At 33.4% G+C, this 23,969-nt stretch overlaps 2 pseudogenes; both read left to right on the top strand.

Annotated features, from left to right (window-relative positions):
- The first annotated feature begins 3,206 nt into the window (after positions 1-3,206).
- LOC149547150 (berberine bridge enzyme-like D-2 pseudogene) lies at positions 3,207-4,940 on the top strand (annotated as a pseudogene).
- An 11,962-nt stretch (positions 4,941-16,902) lies between these two features.
- On the top strand, positions 16,903-23,406 carry LOC149547151 (berberine bridge enzyme-like D-2 pseudogene; annotated as a pseudogene).
- The last annotated feature ends 563 nt before the right edge of the window (positions 23,407-23,969 follow it).

Genomic DNA, 23,969 nt, shown 5'->3' on the forward strand with positions numbered 1-23,969 from the left:
AACCTAGTGTAATTCCATTTTCACTGCTTCTTGTCAAATCGACCATTGTCAATTTTCTTTGGCCCTTCAATGGCGACTCTGCTCTCTACCTTCTCTCATAAAAATGTCATATTTTCCTTCTTGTTTCCTTGCATGATCTTCCTTTATCTGACTCCAAGTCTCTCCTTGAAGAGACATCATTAAGGCCTGGACTCCCCAAGTGTAGTCTATCACCTACAAATTAAATTTTTTGAAAAAATCACCAAAGTTTTCTAAGGTCATAGAGTCATTTACCATTTCAAAAGCCTACAAAATACTTTTTTCTATATTTAGGTTTAGACATACTTCTATCAAACTGCTATGTGAACCAAAATTTTCCATATCTCTTCGCAAATTTCTTCAGCTTTGGCTTCGAAATCATCTTTGCTACCCCAAGACTAATCAACAGGCCCGATTTAATCTGTCTATCAACAAAATCTATCAATACTGAGATCAAACATAACAAGAAAAGTAGGAATGTATTATGGGTACTTCATTAGGGTTCTCTACCTCATGAAAATGAGAATGCCATTGTTGCTTCCCCTCATTAGACAGTTCCTCAAACAGGCTATATGATATGGATTCACAATACACATAGATGAAGCATAGATTTCTATCACAAAATCAAAATGAGCATCCACAATTGATTAAAATTTATTAATCTGATAGATAAATAGTGTTTTTCATGGTATTTTGAGACATCCATGTTTTAATTTGGCTACTAATTGGCATACCAAAATTCTATACCTAAAATCACAACAAACATACACGGATCATAAGAAGGATCATAGATTTATGTCAGAGAATCAAAATAGGTATCTATTTCTCCAAACATGTGGAAAAGCGACATACTTCAAAATTAGATTCAACTATAATGAAAGGATATGGAAAACCTCAATAAGTCCAAACGTTTTGCAGAGTTTGACATGCAAGAAGAACATACCCTTAAAATGATTTTCTAATGGCTGTTGCCGCTAGTCGAATCATTTAATAACTTTTTGGCCTATTATTGAAAAAATACGCCATTTGCTGCAATCTGCATGACCAATTCCATTGAAAACAAAATCCATTCAGCGGTCGTCATTATCAATCCAAAGGGAAATAGTTTTACAGCCCCCCGAAATAGGCTCTGCACATTTATATTTTCATGAAATATTTGGGTATTCAAAGAGTTCAATGTTCAATTAATTTGTAATTGTTGGGTTATATCTTTTTGGGCGCACTAGGTCGGCTAAAAAAATCATCAACCTTCATGATTTGTAATGACGTTTTCGAAAACACAAATATGGAGTTCGTGGACAGAGTACTCAACAAATGAAATACATATAAAAGAGCCAAATACCTAAAGTTTCAAAGAGACAAAAAGCAGTGTTACAAGTTTCTCTGCCAAACTGTAACAACTTTCCCATTTAGGGTTTTAAGCATTCCATATACCGCAAAATGCCTGACAAACAAATGGAGATATAGAAATACAAATTGCAAAAAATTGTGACCCAACCTATAGTAGATATCACGAGTGTTTTCTTTTTTACAGTCGGTTTCAGCCAAGACCCCATAATCAAGCACAGAGGCTGCTTCATGGCACAACAGTCGGGAACAGAAGCTTGTCGGTGGCCACAGAAGCCCTTCCCTTAGGGACAGTTCGCCACAACGACAGAAAGCTACAACAGGTTGGTGGCACGCACTCCACGGGCATAGCAGCAGGGCAAGGAGCTAGGAGGGAATGGACAAACATGATGCCCACCATCGTCTTGCACACCTATCGAGCATCCAGGACCGTCGATTCAAAAACAAATTGAGATTGTAGAGAAAGGGTACGAATTCCGCGTAATAATAATGAATGGGCATATTAACTTCGGTCATCTTGCATTCATTTTATTCATTCTCTTTTTCTTTCTTTTCTTTCTAATGAATAGTGCTTTTCTATTATTTAAAATTCACAAAAAAGGGCTGAGAAATACAAGACCGTCCCACCAAAATTCACACAACCTCAGTCAAAATTAGCAACTATTCATCATAAAAAATTATAGATGAAATATTGAAATGGGACAACCTCATTAACATAAAAATATTAAATATTTGTAAATTATGAACAATTTTTTATTGTAATGTTTTAAAATTAGTATATTGCTTATTTAAAGTAAATATTTATAAATTTAAATACTAGAATTCTAGTATCGATATTTAAAAAATAAAGAAATTAATCTAATTCAAAGATGTGGAAAGTCATAGTTGTAGAAGTCAGCCATTTGAGTGCATCTATGGTTAATGGAATTATATTATTATATATCATAATTCAAATATTTTCATGATCCAGTTAATATAATTATTCTTCATAGCTATAAAAGTCAGCATTGTATATTGTATATATGATTTAATAAGCATATAGAAGTCTGCCATTTGAATGCATTATGGTTAAAGAAATTATATTATTGTATATCATAATTCAAGAACGTTAGGTTTGAAGTTCTAGACTGTAAAATTCTATTTTCAACTACACTGTTGATAGGGGTCATTCTAGATGGTAAAGCATACTTATCACCTTATTTATATTATTGCTTCTTTGTCTTATGATTACATCTATCACAACTCTCTCATTTATAGAGATCTAAGAAAGATCTAGAACCATGCACATTCATGGTGGATATAGAATTTATCATGTAAAAAGTGAAAGAGAACAGTGTGCACAGGAGGGCTGTGGGAAGGTTCATAGTTGGAATATTGCCCAAGATTGAACCATACACATTCATAATGGATTTAGAATTTATCATGTAAAAAGTGAAAGAGAACAGTGTACACAAGAGGACGGTGGGAAGGTTCATAGTTGAAATATTGTCGAAGATTGAACCATGCACATTCATGAGGGATCTAGAATTTATCATGTAAAAAGTGAAAGAAAACAGTGTACACAGGAGGGCGGTGGGAAGGTTCATAGTTGGAATATTGCCGCAGCGGTGGAAATTACCTCATCCCAACAAATAATTCCACAGTTGGCGGACTGTAATGGAGTTCAAAGTCAAAATCAACGGTGGCACAAACTTATCGGCGGGGTTACGTTTAGAATTGGACACATTTGCAACGCTAGACCACCGAACTTATCGGCAGGGTTACACATTTGTAACGCGAGACCACCGAACTGGTGCCTATAAATTGCAGAAGATTGAATCATATTCCAAGAAAACATAATATCAGTTGAAGAGAAGAGATGGAAAAGTTTTCTTTGCTTCTGACTCTGGTAGTCGTAGCCTGCAGCACTTTCACCTTTGCTACATCAGCCAAAAGCGGAGATGGCGTAGGATTATTGTCGTGCTTGCATGCGATCGGCCTAAAAAACATTACGACTATCTCCTCCTCCGCTTCTGAATTTTACTCTCTGCTGAATTTCTCTGCCCAAAATCTTCGATTCACGGAGGCTGAGACGCCAAGGCCTTACGTTATCATTATTCCTGAGAGCCAAAGCCGATTGGTGAAATCAGTTCTGTGCGGCATAGAAAACGGGTGGGAGATTCGTGTTCGAAGCGGAGGACACAGCTACGAGGGGCTCTCCTACACTTCCGACGTTCCATTCATTCTCATCGATTTGCTGAAACTCAACAAAATCACAGTTGACGTGAAAGCAAAGACGGCGTGGGTGGAGGCTGGTGCAACGTTGGGCGAGGTCTATTCTGCCATTGCAAACAATTCGCCCAACCTCGCTTTCCCTGCTGGAGTTTGCCACACGGTCGGATCCGGCGGTCATATTGCCGGCGGAGGGCTGAGCTTCCTCTCGAGAAAATATGGGCTGGCGGCTGATAATGTGTTGGATGCCCTGCTGATGAATGCGTCAGGGAAAGTGATGGACAAGAAGAGCATGGGTGAGGACGTCTTTTGGGCTCTGAGAAGCGGCGGCGGCGGAAGCTGGGGAGTTGTGTATGCCTGGAAACTGCAGCTGGTGAGCGTGCCCACCATTTTAACAGCTTTCACTGTGTTAAAAACGGGCACCGATAATGTCACGGATGCTGTTCATAGATGGCAATATGTTGGTCCTTCAATGGACGAAGATATCTTCATGCGAGTGCAGTTCTTCGGAATACAAGTGAACAACACCACAACCATCAGTGCGTCGTTTCAAGGAATATACCTGGGACGTCAGCCCGAGCTGCTGAAAATAATGGGGAAGATTTTCCCCGAGTTGAGAATGGGGTCTTCAGACTGTAAGGAAATGAAATGGGTGGAGATAATTGGAGACTTTGATAGGCGCACCAACGTGAGCCAATTGGCAAACCGATATAATACAAACAAAGTTTTCTTCAAGATTAAGTCAGATTTTGGGAAAACGCCGTTGCCGAAACCTGCCCTGAGAGGGCTGTGGTCTATTATGGAAGAGGAGGTGAGCGCGTTCGCCATTTTCTCTCCTCTAGGAGGAATCATGAACAGGATTCCTGCAACTGCGTTGCCTTTTCCTCAGCGGAAGGGGACATTGTTTGATATTCAGTATAAAGTAACATGGACGAGCAAAAGTGAGGATGATCACTACATTGAATGGATGAGGAAGCTTTACAGATACATGGAGCCTTACGTGTCCCATTCACCAAGGGCCGCCTATGTGAATTATCTAGATCTTGATCTGGGTAGCGCCTTCAATGGAACTACTTCTGTTGAACAGGCGAGGGCTTGGGGCGACAAGTATTTCCACCACAACTATGATAGGCTTGTCAAGGCAAAAACTCAGGTGGATCCCAAAAACTACTTCAGAAATTCTCAGAGCATTCCTCCTCTCTCATATTAGTACTTATTTTGTTTACTAGTATTGGCATAACAAGGCACTTTTCAGTGCTATCGTAGTCTTGATTAATTAGCAGCCATCTGTAATCCATTCTCAGTGATTTTAACCTTCCTACTTCTTCAGTCTTTCAATAATATATTGAATTCCATTTGTTAAATTGACCATCTATAGGTTAAGGAACCTATATTTTTATGTTTTTGGTTTGAGAATTTTTATTATGGCCAGTCTTTGAAAAAAAATATACCGTATGGAAAGATATCTTATTATAAAAAATATTCAATAATTGTTAAAGAAAATGTAGATGTATTATAGACATGTTAGCTAAATATTAGCTAAATATTTGCTGGACATGTTAGCTAAATATTAGCGATGTTTGATAGATTTTAGTCATTGCCTATATTTCTCTAGGCTACGCCAGTACCTAAAAATCTATGAATGAGTCGTCTTACATTTCAATAATTTAAATAATATTTATACTTTCATAGTTTTACAAATTTTATATTACACAATAAAAATATCCATTAAAAAGAATTTTTCTTTCATATTGAAAGAAATATTTGTTAATACACTTAAGGCCCTAGATTATTAAGCTCAGTTGGGGTGGAGTGGAATGGAACAATAACCCACTAACTTCAAATCTTAACCACAACTTCACAATGTTGACTTAAAAATATCAGACTAGAAACTCAAATTAGATCCAAAATCTTGAATGTATTCATAAAATTTGAAACTTTAGAATAATATATTATATTATTGATATTTTCATATTAATTATAGTTTAAACATATTAATTATTATTTTAAACTATCTACTATATTTTAAACATATTATTAATTAATGTTGATAGGCATTCTATAATAGCAGTGGGATGGTGTAAGTGTGTTAATATTACCTTTTATTCTTCTAGATTAAATTTGACAAACATCTAAATGTCAAAAGTTTATATCTTATTATAAACATAATATACTTTTAAAAATAATTTTTTAAATATCACATAAATATTTGTTTAAATTGTAATATTTTCATATATAAATCATCCATTGTTTTAGAAATTGAAATAGAAAGCTTAAGTTAGTAAAAAACTAAATATATGGAGATAAAGGAAATATAAATAATTTTAGATGCAATAAATTAAATTATTATTATTATGTAGTGGATATCTCTCGGCATTTCTTTAGATAGATTTATTTTAGATATCTATACTAGTTATTTTATAAAGGAAAACAAATCAAACAATAAAGGGCATTTCTCAAATGATTTTTATATTTGTTAATATACTTAAGGCCCTAGATTATTGAGTTGGGTTGGGTGGACCAATAATCCACTAACTGCAAACCTTCCCATATTCATAGCCTAACAATAAACCTAACTAAGTTTAATGAACTGATACCCTAAAATGTTATTTCTAAAACTTAACCATGTAACCATAATCTTGTAGTTTGGGGTGATGTATGTATGTTTGAATTAAATGTAAGTTTAATATTTTATGTAGATGTATTAAATTTTTAAAAAATTTGTAATTGTTGCAGTATCTCAATTATTTAGAGATGTTTATATGTATGAATTGATAGTTCATTATATGAAAAAATCAAGTTAAAATATATTTTAATTTTTCAATAATAAATAATCAATATTTATGTATTAAAATATATTCTAAATTTAATATATTAAATAGTATATAATTTAAGTAATTTACCTTTATATCAAATTGTCTAGAGCTATGTACATTTATATATGAATGTAACTGTAATAAAAAGCTAAACTCTAATCCTAACGTTAACTAAAACTCTAATCCTAAACAATCATAACCAAGTCTTCAACACAACCTTAGCTCGAATTATGACATAAACCTAGACTACATCTTAAATTCTATTTGTGATTTTCAATAAATTATGTTTCCTTCCTAAATCAAATGTAAAATTAAATATAAATTTGATATTTATATTTGAAAAAAAGTGATATTGCAATAAATATAATTTTAAATATAACTAATTAAAATTTAAAACTTAAATCTAGTTTTGATATAAATATATACTAAATAAATAAAATTAATTTTTTTATCATAAATACAAATTAATTAAAATTTAAAATTCAATATGTTTGATCTAAATATTAATTAATAAAAAATCAATTCAATACAATTGAAATTGCAAAATATTGATTCATGAATGTAACTCTAGTCCTAAGCCCAACTCTAAAATATTGATTCATAAATCTAAAAGTTTAACTCTAAACCCTAGATTCATGAATATAACTCTAAGCCTAAACCCAACTTGAATCCTAACATTAACAATAATCCTAATCCTAAACAATCATAGCCAAATCCTTAACACAACATTATCCCTAATTATGACACAAACCTAGAGTGTGTTTTAGATTATATTAAATGCTATTTTCAATAAATCATGTTTCCCTTCCAAATCAAATGTAAAATTAAATATAAATTTGATATTAATATTAAAAAAAAGTAATATTTCAATAAATATATTTCTAAATATATAATGAATTAAAATTCAAATTTAAATCTAATTTTGATATAAATATCTATGAAATCAAAATTCAAAACATTTATCATAAATAGAAATTTAATTAAAATTTAAAATTCAATATATGTGATGTAAATATTAATTCCTAAAAATTAAATTCACTACAATTAAAATTGTAAAATATTGATTTAGGAAAGTAACTCTAATCTAAAGCCCAACTCTAAAATATTAATTCATGAATGCAAAATTTGAACTCTTAACCCTAGATTCTTGAATGTAACTCTAATTGTAAACCCAACTCTAATGCTAACATTAACTAAAACAATAATCCTAAACAATCGTAACCAAATCCTTAACATAACTAGCCTTTGAATTCTTCTTTTACTATTTGGGTTGCTAGTCCCTGTAAAAACTAGCTCCTTACTTTGACTCCTTTTTCTTTGGGGTTTCATGTCCCTTTCAGACTTGGTTTCACCTAATCAAAACATTCATAAACAAATCATTAACACAACCTTAGCCCTAATTATGACTTAAACTTAGACTATCTTTTAAATTCTATTAAATGTTATTTTCAATAAGTCTTGTTTCCCTTCCAAATCAAATGTAAAATTAAATATAAATGTGATATTTATATTTGAAAAAAGTGAATTGCAATAAATATACTTTTAAAAATAAAATTAGTTAAAATTCAAATATAAATCTAATTTTGATATAAATATATAATAAGTAAAAATAAAAATTTAAAACCTTTATCATAAATAGAAATTAATTAAAATTTAAAATTAAATATATTTGATATAAAGATTAATTAATAAAAATTAAATTCAATACAATTAAAATTATAAAATCTTGATTCATGAATCTCTCTCTCTCTCTCTCTCTCTCTCTCTCTCTCACACACACACACACACACACACACACACACAGAGTCCTTCTTGAGATCTATCTCATCCCTCCCCATCCCCATCCTCTCTCTTCATCTAATCTGTCCCCCTACCACTGATCCCTATTCCTCCTTTCTAACCACTTTCACCTCTTCATTATTATCTATCTTTTTGGATCAATATTTTGTATTGTTTAAAGTTACCATTCATATTGTCATACATATTAGTTTGGTTTGTAGTAATGATTCAATTTATTTTATCATTTAGTTCTTTTTAGAATTCACATTAAAGTTAATTTATTAATAGCTTTTTGGAGTATTGTATTATGCTTAGACTTTAATTTGGTATAATGTTCAATTAGCCTTAAGATTAAATTTTACTTAAGTGTTTAAATTTATTCTAGTGTTAGTGTAGATTAAGATTAAATTAAATTTATCATTAGAGTTTTTTTCTTAGATAATTATTTTTTGGATTACATTAGATTCTAAGAAAGGACATTTAGCATTCACTTTTATTTAGTCTTCATTTTAAATATTATTTAAGATGTTATTTAATTTCATATAATTTGTTAAAGTAGGTTTTGTTTACTATACTTTGTATAGTTTTGTATGTTTATGATGTCCGTAATGTTTCTTTAATCAAAATATATACTCTGTTCTTTTTATTATATTCAAGTAGTTAAAGTTATATTAGATGTAAATTGATATGGTTTTAAAGATGTACATTTATATAATTGATATTTTAGATTTATTTTATTAAATAGTAATTTTGTAAATTTTTATTTTGTTTACATATATGCAGATTATATTTGATGGACCCATCCCTCTCCCTCCCACTCCCCCACTATGCCCCCACGCTCGCCCCCTCCACCTCCACCTCCACCCCCACCTACGCTACCATGTAGTCCTTCTCCACCACCTACCATAGAGGATCTGAGGGAAAGCATGAGGCACAACCTTCATGACCTCATGTAAGATATTCAAATCATTAGGCATGAGGCCCACCACCTCCCCCCACCTACCTTGCATTGTAGATAGTGTGAAAGGTGTTGTACACTATATTGAGCATTTGGATAGTGACATTGATAGCTTTGGATTATGGAGGAAAAATATGCATGCCTTCTATTTTGATGGCCTATCTATAAAGAGGTCCATCAACTCAAATTAAATAAAGAGCATTTTAAAAGATATTTTGTAAACCTTGAGATGGGTCTTGAGATAAGTGAGAAAAAGCCTTACATATCTATTAGACAGTGCATGCATTTGCATATACCAAAACACTTTTGGGAGTAGTGGTGGATGGTATTTGGCCATCCACCACATGCAAATCATGAGGTGCCTAGCTACTTTCTTAAGAAACTATGAGCTAAGTTTGAATTGGATTTGAAACCTAAATATTTTAATATTATAGCATTTTAGGTGGTTGGTGGAGGGATGCCTTAGGATAGGTCTGTGACAAAGCTCAACAATAATGCAAGAAATCACAAATGTCCTTAGCCTCTTGTACCACATCCTGTACAAGTTATCCCAATGCTTCTCCATCATTGAGTGGCCTCATCTTCCCTTACTTCATTGATTGCCCTTTCAGGGAATTTAGTAGAGTAGTGGGTGTATGTGACACATATTCATCCACTTAGACATGTTTGTACCAATTGTGGAGGTATATGCAGAGGACCCAAGAGTGGTGATAATGCAGTATAGGATGACCATTATGCCAAGGGTGATGGTTTTGATGATGAGGAGTACACTTGTTATGGTGGTGGTGGTGATGAGATTGATGTTGAGTCATTTGTTGACCTTCTTTATCTAGAGGGAGAGAGTTGGGAGCAGTAGGTTAAAATTTAATTATAAGAATTATGAAGTACATAATTATTTACTTTTTCCATATCCCCATAATTGTATTAACCATATTAATGTATTTTGATTTTCACCTAATAGAGGATGGATGATATTGTTCCTCCTACAAGGGAGTATAGTCTTTTTTCGAGACCTTCAAACATTGGCGTCTCTCATACGATATGCACTTTGAATTCTACTATAAATAATGTACATTGGAACTTAAATTTAATAACATGTGCTCATAAATTATTTTTATCTTATTTTGTATGAATTTTCATCTATTACACAGTTATATAGGTCTTGATCCATCGACCACTTAGGTAAAACCTCAAATACATAGAGTATGAACTAATTTTGAAGACAAATAATTTGTACTATTTTTATGTACACTTTTTTATTAACTTATCTTCAATTTTGATTTATGTACACTAATGTATTTTGGTTTTACAAATAGGAGATAGATCATACTTATCCATACAGGCCCCAATATAGTCTATTTTTGAATCCTTCATCTTTTGACCAATTCAAACATGTTGATGATCATCATAGTAGCATATCCCTAAACACATCTATGACACTGGCTACTACTCAGGTATGATATATATGTTTTAATTTTTAAAAAAATGTAGCATAAATTATGTACTTCTTAAATTTATGTACTTTTTAATTCAAGTGTATATAATTTTGACTCAAGGTTCATGTATCCTTGATTTTAGGACCATGACGACAGAAAGCTAGAACACATTGGTGGCATGCACTCCACGGGCACAGTAGCAGGGCAAGGAGCTGGGAGGGAATGGATGGAAACAATGCCTACTATTATCTTGCACATGTATCAAGCATCCACAACCATCGATTCAAAAAAACATTGAGTTTTGTAGAGAAAGGGTATGAATTATGCGTAACAATAATGGATGGGCATATTAACTTGGATCATCTTGCATTTGTTTTATTCTAATTTTTTTTTGATGAGTAGTCCTTTTCTATAAAAAGAGTTGGGAATACAAGATTACCCTGTTAAAGTTCACACCACCTCAGTGGGAATCAACAACTATTCATTATAAAAACCTGTAGATGAAATATTGAAATGGGAGAACCTCATTAATATAAAAATATTAAATGTATGTAAATGATTTACAATTTTTTATTGTAATGTTTTAAATTAGTATATTGCTTATTTAAAGTAAATATTTATATGATTTTAAAGAAAAATTAGATAATTTTTCTACAGTGAAATATTAATTTAATTTAAGATATCTTTCAAATAAGAATTTTAAAAAATTAATACTATAAATCTAGCAAAGATATTTTAAAAATAACAAAATTAATCTAATTCAAAGATGTGGAAACTCATAGCAGTGGAAGTCAGACATTTGAGTGCATTTATGGTTAAAGGAATTATATTATTATATATCATAATTCAAATATTTTCATGGTTAGAATAATATAATTATTCTTAATAGCTATAAAATTCAGCATTTTATATTGTATATATAATTTAATAAGCATGTTGATGCAATCTAATTGTTACTTACACGATGTGGAACCTCGTAGCAGTAGAAGTAGGCCATTTGAGTACATTATGATTAAAGAAATTATATTATTGTATATCATAATTCAAGAACTTAGGCTTGAGGTTCTAGATCATAAAATTATGTTCTCAACTACACTGTTGAAAGGGGTTATTCTACAAGATTAAAAAGGTAAAAGCATATTTATCACCTTATTCGTTAAGGAATATAATAAATTAAAATTTATGGATTCAACTATAATTGCAAAGTCAATATCCACAAATTGCAAGCTTATTGGGGGAACTAGATATTGAATTTGTCAAACTTGTTAACAGAAATCCAAAAGGTTGTCTATAAATTCAAGAATTTAGGGCTACATTGGTTTAACAAGTCGTTTCGATTTTGAGCTTCTTCATTTTAATGTTTTAAATTAAGGTGTGGACTCATCTTTCTATCTTATCTGAACGTTTTAAATCAACCTACGCTCTTACATACGCGCGCGTATGGTAACGACAAATCCTTCATGAGCATGCGGGTTGATTCAAAAGAGCGTATGATGCAATTTATTTAATGGGAATAGCTCCGATGATGTCATTGTGACATATACAATAGAGTTCAAATTGCGTTGTATTGTTTAAATGAGTTAGTGCCTTCTGAATATTTACCAAATGGCGCGGAAGTTAATAATGTTTCTAATATAGTCTACAATTCATTGTGATTAAGAGAACTAGTACGTTGTTGCCATTTTGGACAAAATGAAAATGTATAATAGGTTCGTGTAGCAGAAAAGAATAAGCATTCTCATCCGCATTCCCAAAAGATTATATTTTTTAACACGTCTAATTGCCATCAATCTTTTTGAAGGAGTCGTCCATCTCATACTTTCATGCCACTTATGAATCCTTTTTTGTTGGGTAAAGAAGTCAAATTTCTTAAACATTTAAGAAGAATAGTCGGTTAGAAAAGTGAAGAGAACTTAGCATTCCATCAGGTTAAAAATTGGGACAGGCTAATCTCCATCCAAAATGTACTAAAGACAAAACAAGGTCAAACTTTGTTTTTTGGTCAACTGTACACTTTAGATGAAGGATAGCCACGTCATTAAAAGTTTGGCTAGGTTTTAGTTGTTTGGATCAATTTTATTTGAGAAAAAAATTACATAATTTTTTTTTCTTTTCTAACAATGTTACTTTTAAAAGTCAGTATTTAGAAGTAATAGTATTATAGATTTAATATATGAATGTTTTTAAATTGAATCTATCAAGGATCAAATCTAGATTGATTGTAAGTTTCTAATACTATATTTCAAGTTGATTTTGAAGAATGGATACTCCTCTGCCCTTAGCTGTTAGCTGAAGAGATTTTAGTCCATAAGTAGGTGCCTCAATATCTAATTATTAGCATTAACACTAGTTTTCTAAAAATATTTCTTATCTACTAATAACACCTCTTTAGAGAAACTCGTGATTCTCTTACCGTTACAATTACTCCTAGTATCAGAATGATAATGCTGGTTGAAGTTGAGGATTCAAATTTGTGTCTCCTTTCATGGAGGGAGGAAATTCTTTAAAAGATCGATGATCATAGGACAATCAAAATTGCTCATACCACAAATACAGTGATTGATAGATAAAAAATGATGGCATTGGAATTGTGTCTATTTTTAGAGAGGAACTAAAAGGACTCTATGCGCTCAATAGATGACACATGCAAAGAGGGCTTCAAACTATAAGAATAAGAAGATGTATAGCAAAAGATCATATAGAAAATATCAGATTAAATAATTTTCAATTCTATTTGAACTATTTGAGTTTAAAAGAACCTAAAATTAGAAATCTAATTCTAATCCTCCTCCAATAATTAAATTACAAGATTTAAACTTTTGATTTAAAATGAATATACAAAAGTTATATATAATAACCAATGTATTATAAAATTCATTTTTTTTAATTTTAAGACATGATATTAATAATAGTTTTTAATAGATATTAACATACAAATTATGTATAGAGAGAGGGGACTACTAAGCCAAATAAATTTAGTAAAATGGCATTGGACCATTCTAAAATAATAATAATAAAGATAGAATACCACCACAACGATCACGTAATGCTGCTGGCAAAGATAGTCACAAACATTTGAAACGAATCTGTAAGAATTGAAACATCAATGTCATTGTAATTGTGGTTTTAACAATAGCATGCCAAACAAAAATTTCCTGATGGCTTTTCAGTTGAGTTCTTTCAAGAATTTTGGGACATCATTAATCATGATTTGTTGGAGGTGGTTAAGGAATCCTATTCTAGCAAGAGATGCTTTGGGCTTTGAATTCTACTTTCTTGACTCTTATTCCTAAGAGAGAGGGTGCTAATCAATTGGAGTTTTTTAGACCAATTGCCTTATGTAATGTGGTTTATAAAGATATTACTGAGTTGATTGCTGAGGGAATTAAAAAGTGGCTTCCCATTATTATCTCAGAAGAACAAGGTGGTTTATTTGCTGGAAGACAAATTTTGGATGGGGTGGTTATTGCTACTGAGGCTATTCACTCTATGGCTACTCCAAGGGAGAGAGCAATGTTTGTTAAGCTGGATATGGCTAAGGCCTACCATAGAGTTAAATGGAGTTTCCTAAGGAGTATTCTTCTTTCTTTTGGCTTTAGCTCAGACTAGGTGAGTTGGACTATGAGTTGTGTTACTTCTACATCTTTTACTATTCTTCTTAGTGGTCAACCTTCTTAGTTATTTGGTGCTTCTAGAGACCTCTGCCAGGGTGACCCTCTCTCTCCATATCTATTCATCATTATGGCTGAGGGCTTGGGTAGATTCATTAAGTATCAGGTGTCCCAAAATTCTATTCAAGGGTGGCAGTGGGGTAATGGTTTACCTTCTCTTTCCCATCTTCAATTTGTTGATGATTGTGCTTTTGTGGGTCTTGCTAGGATCAAAGAAGCTGAAGCCTTTCAACATACTTTTGACACTTATTTGGTAGCTTCAGGCCAGAAAGTTAATGAGCACAAATCTTCCATTTACTTTTTTAACACTCCTAATTCTATTGAGCATAGGATTGCTAGTATCCTACAGTTTCTGATTGGGTCACTTCCTTTGACTTATCTTGGAATTCCTCTTGTTGTTTCTAGGTAGCCATGTCTCTTCTAGAAAAAAATGATTACCAAGCTTCAAGATAAGGTAAATCATTGGACTCATAAATGGCTTTCTACTGCTACTCCGGTTACTCTTCTTCAATCTGTTATCCAAGCTCTTCCTACTTATAGAAGCATGATTCAGGCTACTCCTATTTACTTTCTCAAGGAGTTTGATGCTCTTTCTAAAAAATTCCTTTGGTGTGGTAATTTGTATAGTACTAAATGGAGCTTCATTAGTTGGGCAACTGTTTGTAGACCTAAAAAGGAGGGTGGTCTTGCTCTTCGATCAACTCTCTTGAGTAGTCAAGCATTGGATGCTAAACTTTATTAGTGATGGTGCTCTGGACAACATCAAATTTGGGCTTGTATTATCACTCATAAATATTTTCATGGTGCTGATCCTTTCTCTATTTCCAAACATCCTCTTGAAGGTCGTGGCTCAATGGTCTAACATACTTTGAAGACAGGTGTGATGTTAGTCAAGAGGGTTCTGTTCTGGATATGTAAAGCAGGTTCTGAGGCTTTGTTTTGGTATAATGCTTGGGATGGATTGCAATCCATTTTATTCGTGTACCCTCATCTTCAGACTCTTTGTGACTCTTTTCATGCCATTGGATGGGATAAAGTGGCTCATTACAAGACTCCTTATCAATTGGGACCTATTGTTGGTTATAGATGGAAGCATTCTTTTGATTGGCCTCTTGGAGGCATAGACGTGGATTGTCAGGAGCTTTCTTAGATTTTGGCCTCTAGAGAGTGTTCCTCTTTGCTAGGTCCAAATGTTTTGGCTTGGGGAGGTACCTTGTCTGGTAAATATCATGTCTCTACTGGGTATTAGGAGATAACTAGAAAATTATTTGGGGATGTTGAGTTCCCTTGGTGGGAGCAAGTTTGGAATAAAGTTTCTTGGTCCAAGTGCAATTTTTTCATGTGGCTAATGGCTCACAACCATTGTCTTACATGGGATAATCTTTGTAAACATGGATTTTAGGGCCCCTCTTATTGTGTTTTGTGTGGTAATGGGGAGGAGTCTATCTCCCATTTGTTCTTCCATTGCTCCTGTTCTATTAAGCTATGGGACCTTTGGTGGAGTGCTTGGGGTTTCTCTTGTAGGCATGCTTCCTCTTTGCTTGAGTTATGGGCCCACTTAGGCAGTGCTCCCTCAAAGTCTTCTCCTCTCCATGTTGTTTGGATTGCTGGCCCATCATTCATGCTTCGGCATATCTAGTTGGAGAGGAATCGTCAAATATTCCAAGATGTTCGGCTTGGTGTTTTGCATCTTTGGTGGAAGATCTCACATTCTCTTCAAAAAACTATTCAAGTGAAGTGTGAGCTAGATGGGGGTATGGATTCGGTTGATCTTGCTATATGCAATCGCCTCAATTTTCATCTTCAGGATGGGGCTGCAGCTCGAAGGTTTCCTTCTATGTCCAAGTAGCTTTAGCATGAGAGGAAAAGTTGGGTGAATCAAGATGGGCATTAGACTCCTCCTCCCTATGGAGTTCTAAAAATTAACACTGATGGTTCTTCTCGAGGGAATTCAGACCTTGCTGGTATTTGGGGAGTGGCTCATTGTAGTTCTGGTGATTTTAAATTCTATTTTTTAGTTCATAAGGGTGATTACACTAATAATTTCATGGAAGCTCGGGCTATATGGAATAGTGTTTCTTGTGGGGATGGAGTAAGATTATCTGTGAGTCTGATTCCTAGGTGGTGGTGAACTTGCTTTCCTAACAACAGCTCGAGGATGTTAGTTGGTAGCTAGCCACTATTGTTAATCAGATTATTCTCTTTTCTACCTCTTATTAGTTCATTAGGTTCACTTATATTCCTCGTAAACGGAATAGAGCTGCTGATTGTTTAGCCAAATGGGCTTCTAGTCATGATCTAGGTTCGAATATCATTGATAGGGGGCAACTTTCCTTTGAGATGGTGAAAGAATTTAATGATCTTGTTTCTTAGGATCAAGCTCCTTGTTGAGCTCTCCTTGTTGTATTTCTTTCTATCTTAATAAATTTTTACCCCTCTTTTTATAAAAAAAAAAAAGAATCTTTATCACTTCATTTTGTTAAAACAATAATTCCAAAGTTTGTAATCAAATTCCAAAGTCAAAATTAATGGTGGCACAAGCTTATCGACAGGGTTAGGTTTAGAATTGGTCACATTCGTAATGCAAGACCACCAAACTGGTGCCTATAAATTTGAGAAGATTGAATCAAATTCCAAGAAAACATAAGATCAATTGAAGAGAAGAGATGGCAAAGTTTTATTTGCTTCTTACTATGGTAATCATAGCCTGCAGTACTTTCACCACTGCTACATCGGCCAAAAGTGGAGATGGTGAAGGATTATTTTCGTGCTTGCATTCAAGCAACCTAAAAAACCTTATGACGATTTCCTCCTCCACTTCTTAATTTTACTCTCTAGTAAATTTCTCCACCCAAAATCTTCAATTCATGGAGGTTGAGATGCCAAGGCCTTATGTTATCATTATTCCTAAGAGCGAAAGCTAATTGGTGAAATTAGTTCTATGTGGCATAGAAAAGAGGTGGGAGATTCATGTTCGAAGTGGAGGACACAGCTATGAGGGGCTCTCCTACACTTTTGATGTTTCATTCATTCTCACCGAATTGCTAAAACTCATCAAAGTCATAGTGGATGTTAAACCAAAGACATCATGGGTGGAGGCTAGTGCAACATTGGGTGAAGTCTATTCTGCCATTGCAAACAATTCACCCAACTTTTCTTTCCCTGCTGGAGTTTGCCACACAGTCAGATCTAGTGGTTTGTTGGTGATGTAGGCTTCCAGCTGTCCTTTTAATCTCCCCTACCTTTACCTACTCCAACTAATTTATTTATTTTTGTCTTCTTATTGAGAGTTCTAGATCTCTCATTTTAAACTATACTTTTAGATTATTAGGTTTAGGTTTAGGGTTTGTTCCAAAGTATGAGTCGACTGTAATATTTTTCTAGAAGGTTGTAGATGTTTTGTCTTCTTGGCTAATGGTAGATTTCACTAGAATATTGTATGCTTTCTTATAAAAATAAATACTATGTACTCATTTGAGATCTATGCGAATGAAATATAATATAGTTTATTGTTCGGTAACACATTGTGTTGTTCTATGTCTTTTTTATTTTTCTTCTGCACATTCATCATATTGGTATCAGAGCTATAGAAAATTTGGATATTTTTTTTATGGGAAAATGTCATTATGGGTGAAGGGAAAATGAGAGCAAAGCTGAAGATCTAAGGAAAAGATAAGGAAAAGATTATAGTTGTTGTGTGAGGAAGGAAGAGAAAGGGTTTGTAATTGTTACAAGTTAGAAAGTTTTACTCTTAAATCATGGTAGGACCCAGTGAAAGTATTTCACAGCCACAAATTCAAACTTTTAATGGAAAAAATTATGATTATTAGAGCATCAAAATGAAAAAAAAAAAATTTTGTCAAGATGTTTGGGATTTAGTTGAAAGTGGGTTCCCTAAAGCAGCAAACCAACAGTCATATCAAGCTCTTTCACAAGCTGAAAAACATTTATTAAAGGAAAATAGGAAAAAGGATACTAAGGCACTGTTCTTTATTTAGCAAGCAATGGAGGGAGCAATATTTCCAAAGGTAGTTGTTGCTGCTAGCTCAAAGAAAGCATGGGATAACTTGCAATCAACATACCGAGGCACAGGAAAGGTAAAAACTTCAAAGTTACAAAATCTTAGAAGAGATTTTTAAAATTTACAAATGAAAGATTCAAATTCAATAGACTCATTCTTCACTCAAATAATGGGGATATTAAATCAAATTAGATCATATGGAGAAACCCTTGGGGATCAACAAGTTGTAGATAAAATACTTAGAAGTCTATCAAATAAGTTTGATTCAAGAGTTGCAGCCATTGAAGAATCTAAGGATCTCTTCTTGCTATCAATAGATGAGTTTATCACATGAACAAAGGTTGAATCGTTCGAGAACTTCATCATTGGAGAATGCTTTCAAGACTCAACTTTCATTTGGAAGAACAAGAGGAAGATCAGATTATAGTAAAGGTAGAGGACATTTTACACCAAGAGGAGGAAGAGAAAATCCACAGTTTGAGAGTAGAAGGCTAGCATCAAGCTCACAAACCAGTTTCACATCAACAAGAGGAATGGGGAGTAACCATCATCAAGGAGAAAGGTATGAAAAATCTAACATCCAATGTCATTATTGTAATAAATTTGGGCATTTTGCATTTGAGTGTAGAAAAAGACAACATGACATGAATAGGCAAAAGGTACATTTTACAAATGAAAGTCAGCTCAACACTAGTTAGAAAAACACCATCTTGATAACATGCAATGTTGCACAAGAGAGTTCTGAAGAAGTATGGTTCTTAGATAGTGGTTGTAGTAACCATATGAGTGGCTTTAAGGAGATATTCTCAAAAATAGATGAATCTGTAAAATTAGATTTTAGTCATGGGAAAAGGATCAATTACCGTAAGAACTAAGAAAGGTGAAGAAAAGGAAATTCCTGATGTATATTATATTCATGGATTGTAACACAATCTCATAAGCATTGGGTAACTAGTACAAAAGAGATATAGAATACATTTTGAAAATGGTGAATGTGTGATTGTAGATAAAAGACCAAGCAATAGGATAATTGCAAAAGTTGAAATGACTCAAAAGAGAATGTTCCCACTTAAAATCCAAAGTGAATTGTTCTTAGAGTCAAATGAATTGCAAAAAGTAGCTGAATCTGAATTCAAAGCTTTACACAATAATGAATCTTGGCTATGGCATTTAAGGTTTGGTCATTTAAACTTTAAAAGGTTACAACTGTTATATAAGAAACAAATGGTCTATGGGTTGCCATCAATAGAACTACTTAAGAAAAGATGTGAGAGTTGTATTTTGGCAAAGCAACATAGAGAAAAAAATTTAGTTGGAAAGTCTTATAGAACAAAACATCCACTTGAGATAGTCCATTCAGATCTTGGTGGGCCAATGCAAACACCATCCTTAAGTGGAAAAATTTATTTCTTGACATTTAGTGATGATTTCAGTAGAAAAGTTTGGGTTTATTTTGTGAAGTATAAATTAGATTTATTTATTATCTTTAAATAATTAAAAGCAAAAGTTGAGAAAGAAAGTGGATACTCTATTCAAACATTAAGAACCGATCAATGTGGAGAATACGTATCAAATGATTTTATGAATTTTCACAAAGAAAATGGCATATGGAAACAATTTACAACAAGGTACACTCCACAACAAAATAGAGTAGCAGAAAGAAAAAATAGAACAATTATGGAGATAACAAAGAGTATGTTAAAGGAGAAACACTTGCCAACTGAGTATTTGGTTGAAGCAGTTGCATGTTCAACATACATACTAAATAGATATCCAACAAAAGCAGTAATAAATAAAACACCAAAAGAAGCTTGGAGTGAAAGGAAGCACAATATAACACATTTGAGAATATTTGGTTGTGTGGCATACTCATTGGTACCTCAAGAAGTGAGACAAAAATTGGATGATAGAGGAGAGAAGTGCATATTTGTGGGATATAGTGAACAATCTAAGACATATAGGTTATACAATAATATCACAAAGAAGTTAATATTAAGTCATGATGTTGAGGTTGTAGAAGAAGAAGCATGGGATGGTAGCTTGGATAAGTCAACTATAGTTGCAGCTAGTGTTCCACAAGAAAATTAAGAAAATGAAACTCAAGATGTGCATTCTACAACACAAACAAATGTTTCTAGAACACCTACAAGGGCACCTACCACTCAAAACACTACTACTCCAGCAAGCACTAATAGTAGTGAATCATCTAAGGTCAAGATCTATAAATACTTCAAGGAAGACACAAAGTCTTAGAGACATATATGATGAATTACAAGAGGTTGAAAATGATGATTTATGCACTAATTTTGTACTCTTAGCACATGTTGATCCAATTTATTTTGAAGAAGCTATTAAAGATGACAAATGGATTTCAACCATGGATGAAGAAATTTAGTCAATAGAAAAGAATGATACTTGAGACTTAGTAGATCTTCTTAAAGGCAAGGATGTGATTGGAGTTAAGTGGGTATACAAACAAAATATAATGCTGATGGAAAAGTAGAGAAACACAAGGTAAGACTAGTAGCCAAAGACTTCACACAACAATCGGGTATAGACTACAATGAGACATTTGTACCTGTGGCAAGATCAGATACTATTAGAATGATTTTATCCATAGCAACCCAAAATAATTGGAAGGTTTATCAAATGGACATGAAATCAACATTCTTGAATGGCATTTTAGAAGAAGAAGTGTATATAAAACAACCATTGGGATATGAAATTTTGGGAGAAGAACATAAGGTATACAAGCTGAAGAAGGCACTATATGGCTTGAAGCAAGCTCCTAGAGCTTGGTACAGCAGAATAGACTCTTATTTTGTGAATAATGGTTTTAGTAAGTGTAGCTATGAACCAACTTTGTATGTCAAAGTAAACAATGAGTGAGAAATATTGATAGTTTTCTTATATGTAGATGATTTGATATTCACTAGTAATATGTCAATTAACAATTTCAAGATAGCCATGAAAAATGAATTTGATATGACTGATTTGGGACTCATGAGATATTTTCTTGGGATACAAGTAAATCAAAATGATCAAAGCATTTTCATTTGTCAAAGTAAGTATGCTATTGATTTGTTACAAATATTTAAAATGACAAATGTGAATTCAGCCCCTACACAAGTTGCATTGGGTATAAAACTTAGCAAGAATGATGAAAGTCCTAACATAGACACAACTTTATTCAAAAGATTAGTTTGCATGGAGTTAGTCTCATTTATAGATTCATTGACAAACCAAAATAAACTCATTGGATAGTTGGAAAGAGGATTTTGAGGTATATAGCCGGAACAAAGAACTTTGGGATCTTATATGCACATTCAGATCATCACAAGTTGATTGGCTATACAGATAGTGACTAGGTAGGTAGCTTTGATGATAAAAGAAGCACTTCAGGACATATCTTTCACCTAGGATCAGGAGCTATTTCTTGGGCATCAAAGAAGACACCAATTGTGATATTATCATTAGTTGAAGCAGAATATGTTGCAGCAACATCAGTAGCCTGTCAAGCAATGTGGATGAGAAGAGTACATTCAGATTTGAAGTGTTCACAAGAAGAATCTACAAGAATATATTGTGATAATAATTTTGCAATTGCTTTAACAAAAAGTCATGTCTTTCATCAATGTAGTAAACATATAGATATAAGATATCATTATATCCATGAATTAGTGAACAATGGTGACATATTTTTAAAGTTTTGTAGGTCCAAAGAACAATTGGCAAACACTTTCAGAAAGCCTCTTGCAAAGAATGTCTTTCAATATCTTTGAGAAATTATTGGTATTACAGACATACATGGTAGTGAAGATTAAGGGGGGGTGTTGGTGACGTAGGCTTCCAGCTATCCTTTTAATCTCCCCTCCCTTTATTAGGTTTAGATTTAGGGTTTGTTCCAAAGTATGAGTTGGCTGTAATATTTTTTCAAAAGTTTGTAGATGTTTTGTCTTCTCGGCTAATGGTAGATTTCTCTAGAATATTGTATGCTTTCTTATAAAAAAAACACTATGTACTCATTTTAAATCTATGAAAATGAAATATAATATAGTTTTTTGTGCGACAGTGTATTGTGTTGTTCTGTGTCTTTGTTATTTTTCTTCTGCACATTCATCAATATTGCCAGCGGAGGGCTGAGCTTCCTGTGCAGAAAATATGGGCTGGCGGCTCCTAATGTGTTGGATGCCCTGCTAATAAATGTGTTGGGGAAAGTGATGGACAAGAAGAGCATGGGTGAGGACGTCTTTTAGGCTCTGAGAGGCGGCAGCGGTGGAAGCTGGGGAGTTGTGTATGCCTGGAAACTGCAGCTAGTGAGCATGCCCACCATATTAATAGCTTTCACTGTATTAAAGACGGGCACCGATAATGTCACGGATGCTATTCATAGATGGAAATATGTTGGTCCTTCAATGGACGAAGATATCTTCATGCGAGTGCAGTACTTCGGGATACAAGTGAACAACAACACAACCATCAGAGCATCATTTCAAGGAATATACCTGGGACGTCAACCCGAGCTGCTGTAAAAAATGGGGAAGGTTTTCCCCGAGCTAGGGATGGCGGCTTCAGATTGTAAGGAAATGAAATGGGTGGAGACAATTGGGAACTTTGATAGCACCAACGTGAGCCAATTGACAAACCGATATTATACGAACAAAGTTTTCTTCAAGATTAAGTCAGATTTTGGGAAAACGCCGTTGCCGAAACCTACCCTAAGAGCGCTGTGGTCTATTATGTAAGAGGAGGTGAGCACGTACACCATTTTCTCTCCTCTTGGAGGAATCATGAATAGGGTTCCTGCATCTGCGTTGCCTTTTCCTCAGCGGAAGGGGACATTGTTTGACATTCAGTATAAGGTAACATGCAGGAGCAAAAGCGAGGATGGTCACTACATTGAATGGATAAGGAAGCTTTATAGATACATGAGCCCTACGTGTCCCATTCACCAAGGGCTGCGTATTTGAATTATCTGGACCTTGATCTGGGTAGCGCCTTCAATTGGACTGCTTCTGTTGAACAGGCGAGGGCTTGGGGCGACAAGTATTTCCACCACAACCATGATAGGCTTGTCAAGGCAAAAACTTAGGTGGATCCCAAAACCTACTTTAGAAATTCTCAGAGCATTCCTCCTCTCGCATATTAGTGCTTATTTTGTTTACTAGTATTGGCATAACAAGGCACTCTTCAGTGCCATCGTAGTCTTGATTAATTAGTAGCCATCTGTAATCCATTGTGAATGATTTTCACCTTCCTAGTTCTTCATTCATTCAATAATACATTGAATTCCATTTGTTGAGTGACCCTCCCTAGGTTAAGGAACCTAAATTTTTTAATTTTGGTTTTCGATTAAATTGGTATAGAATTTTTTTTTATGGCGAGTGTTTGGAAAAAATTATATCATATGGAAAGATATCTTCTTGGAAAAAATATTCAATAAATGTTTAAATAATTGTGTAAGAAAATTGTTGAAGTGACCCTTTACAAGTTAAGGAACCTAAATTTTTAATATTTGGTTTTCGTCTTTAAAAACAATTATACCATATCGAAATGCATGGTATTTGTAAAAATATTTAAATAAAATTTAAAGAAAATTAAGATTTATAATAGACATGCTAGCTAAATTTATAAAACACCTATTTATATTAATTAATAATTATTTAATTTTGTAAAGATAAAATTGAATTCAATAATAATTCTAATATATAA

Source organism: Cupressus sempervirens, chromosome 7, assembly GCF_028749045.1.
Source record: "Cupressus sempervirens isolate cs-2001-9-10 chromosome 7, ASM2874904v1, whole genome shotgun sequence".
Lineage (NCBI taxonomy): Eukaryota > Viridiplantae > Streptophyta > Pinopsida > Cupressales > Cupressaceae > Cupressus > Cupressus sempervirens.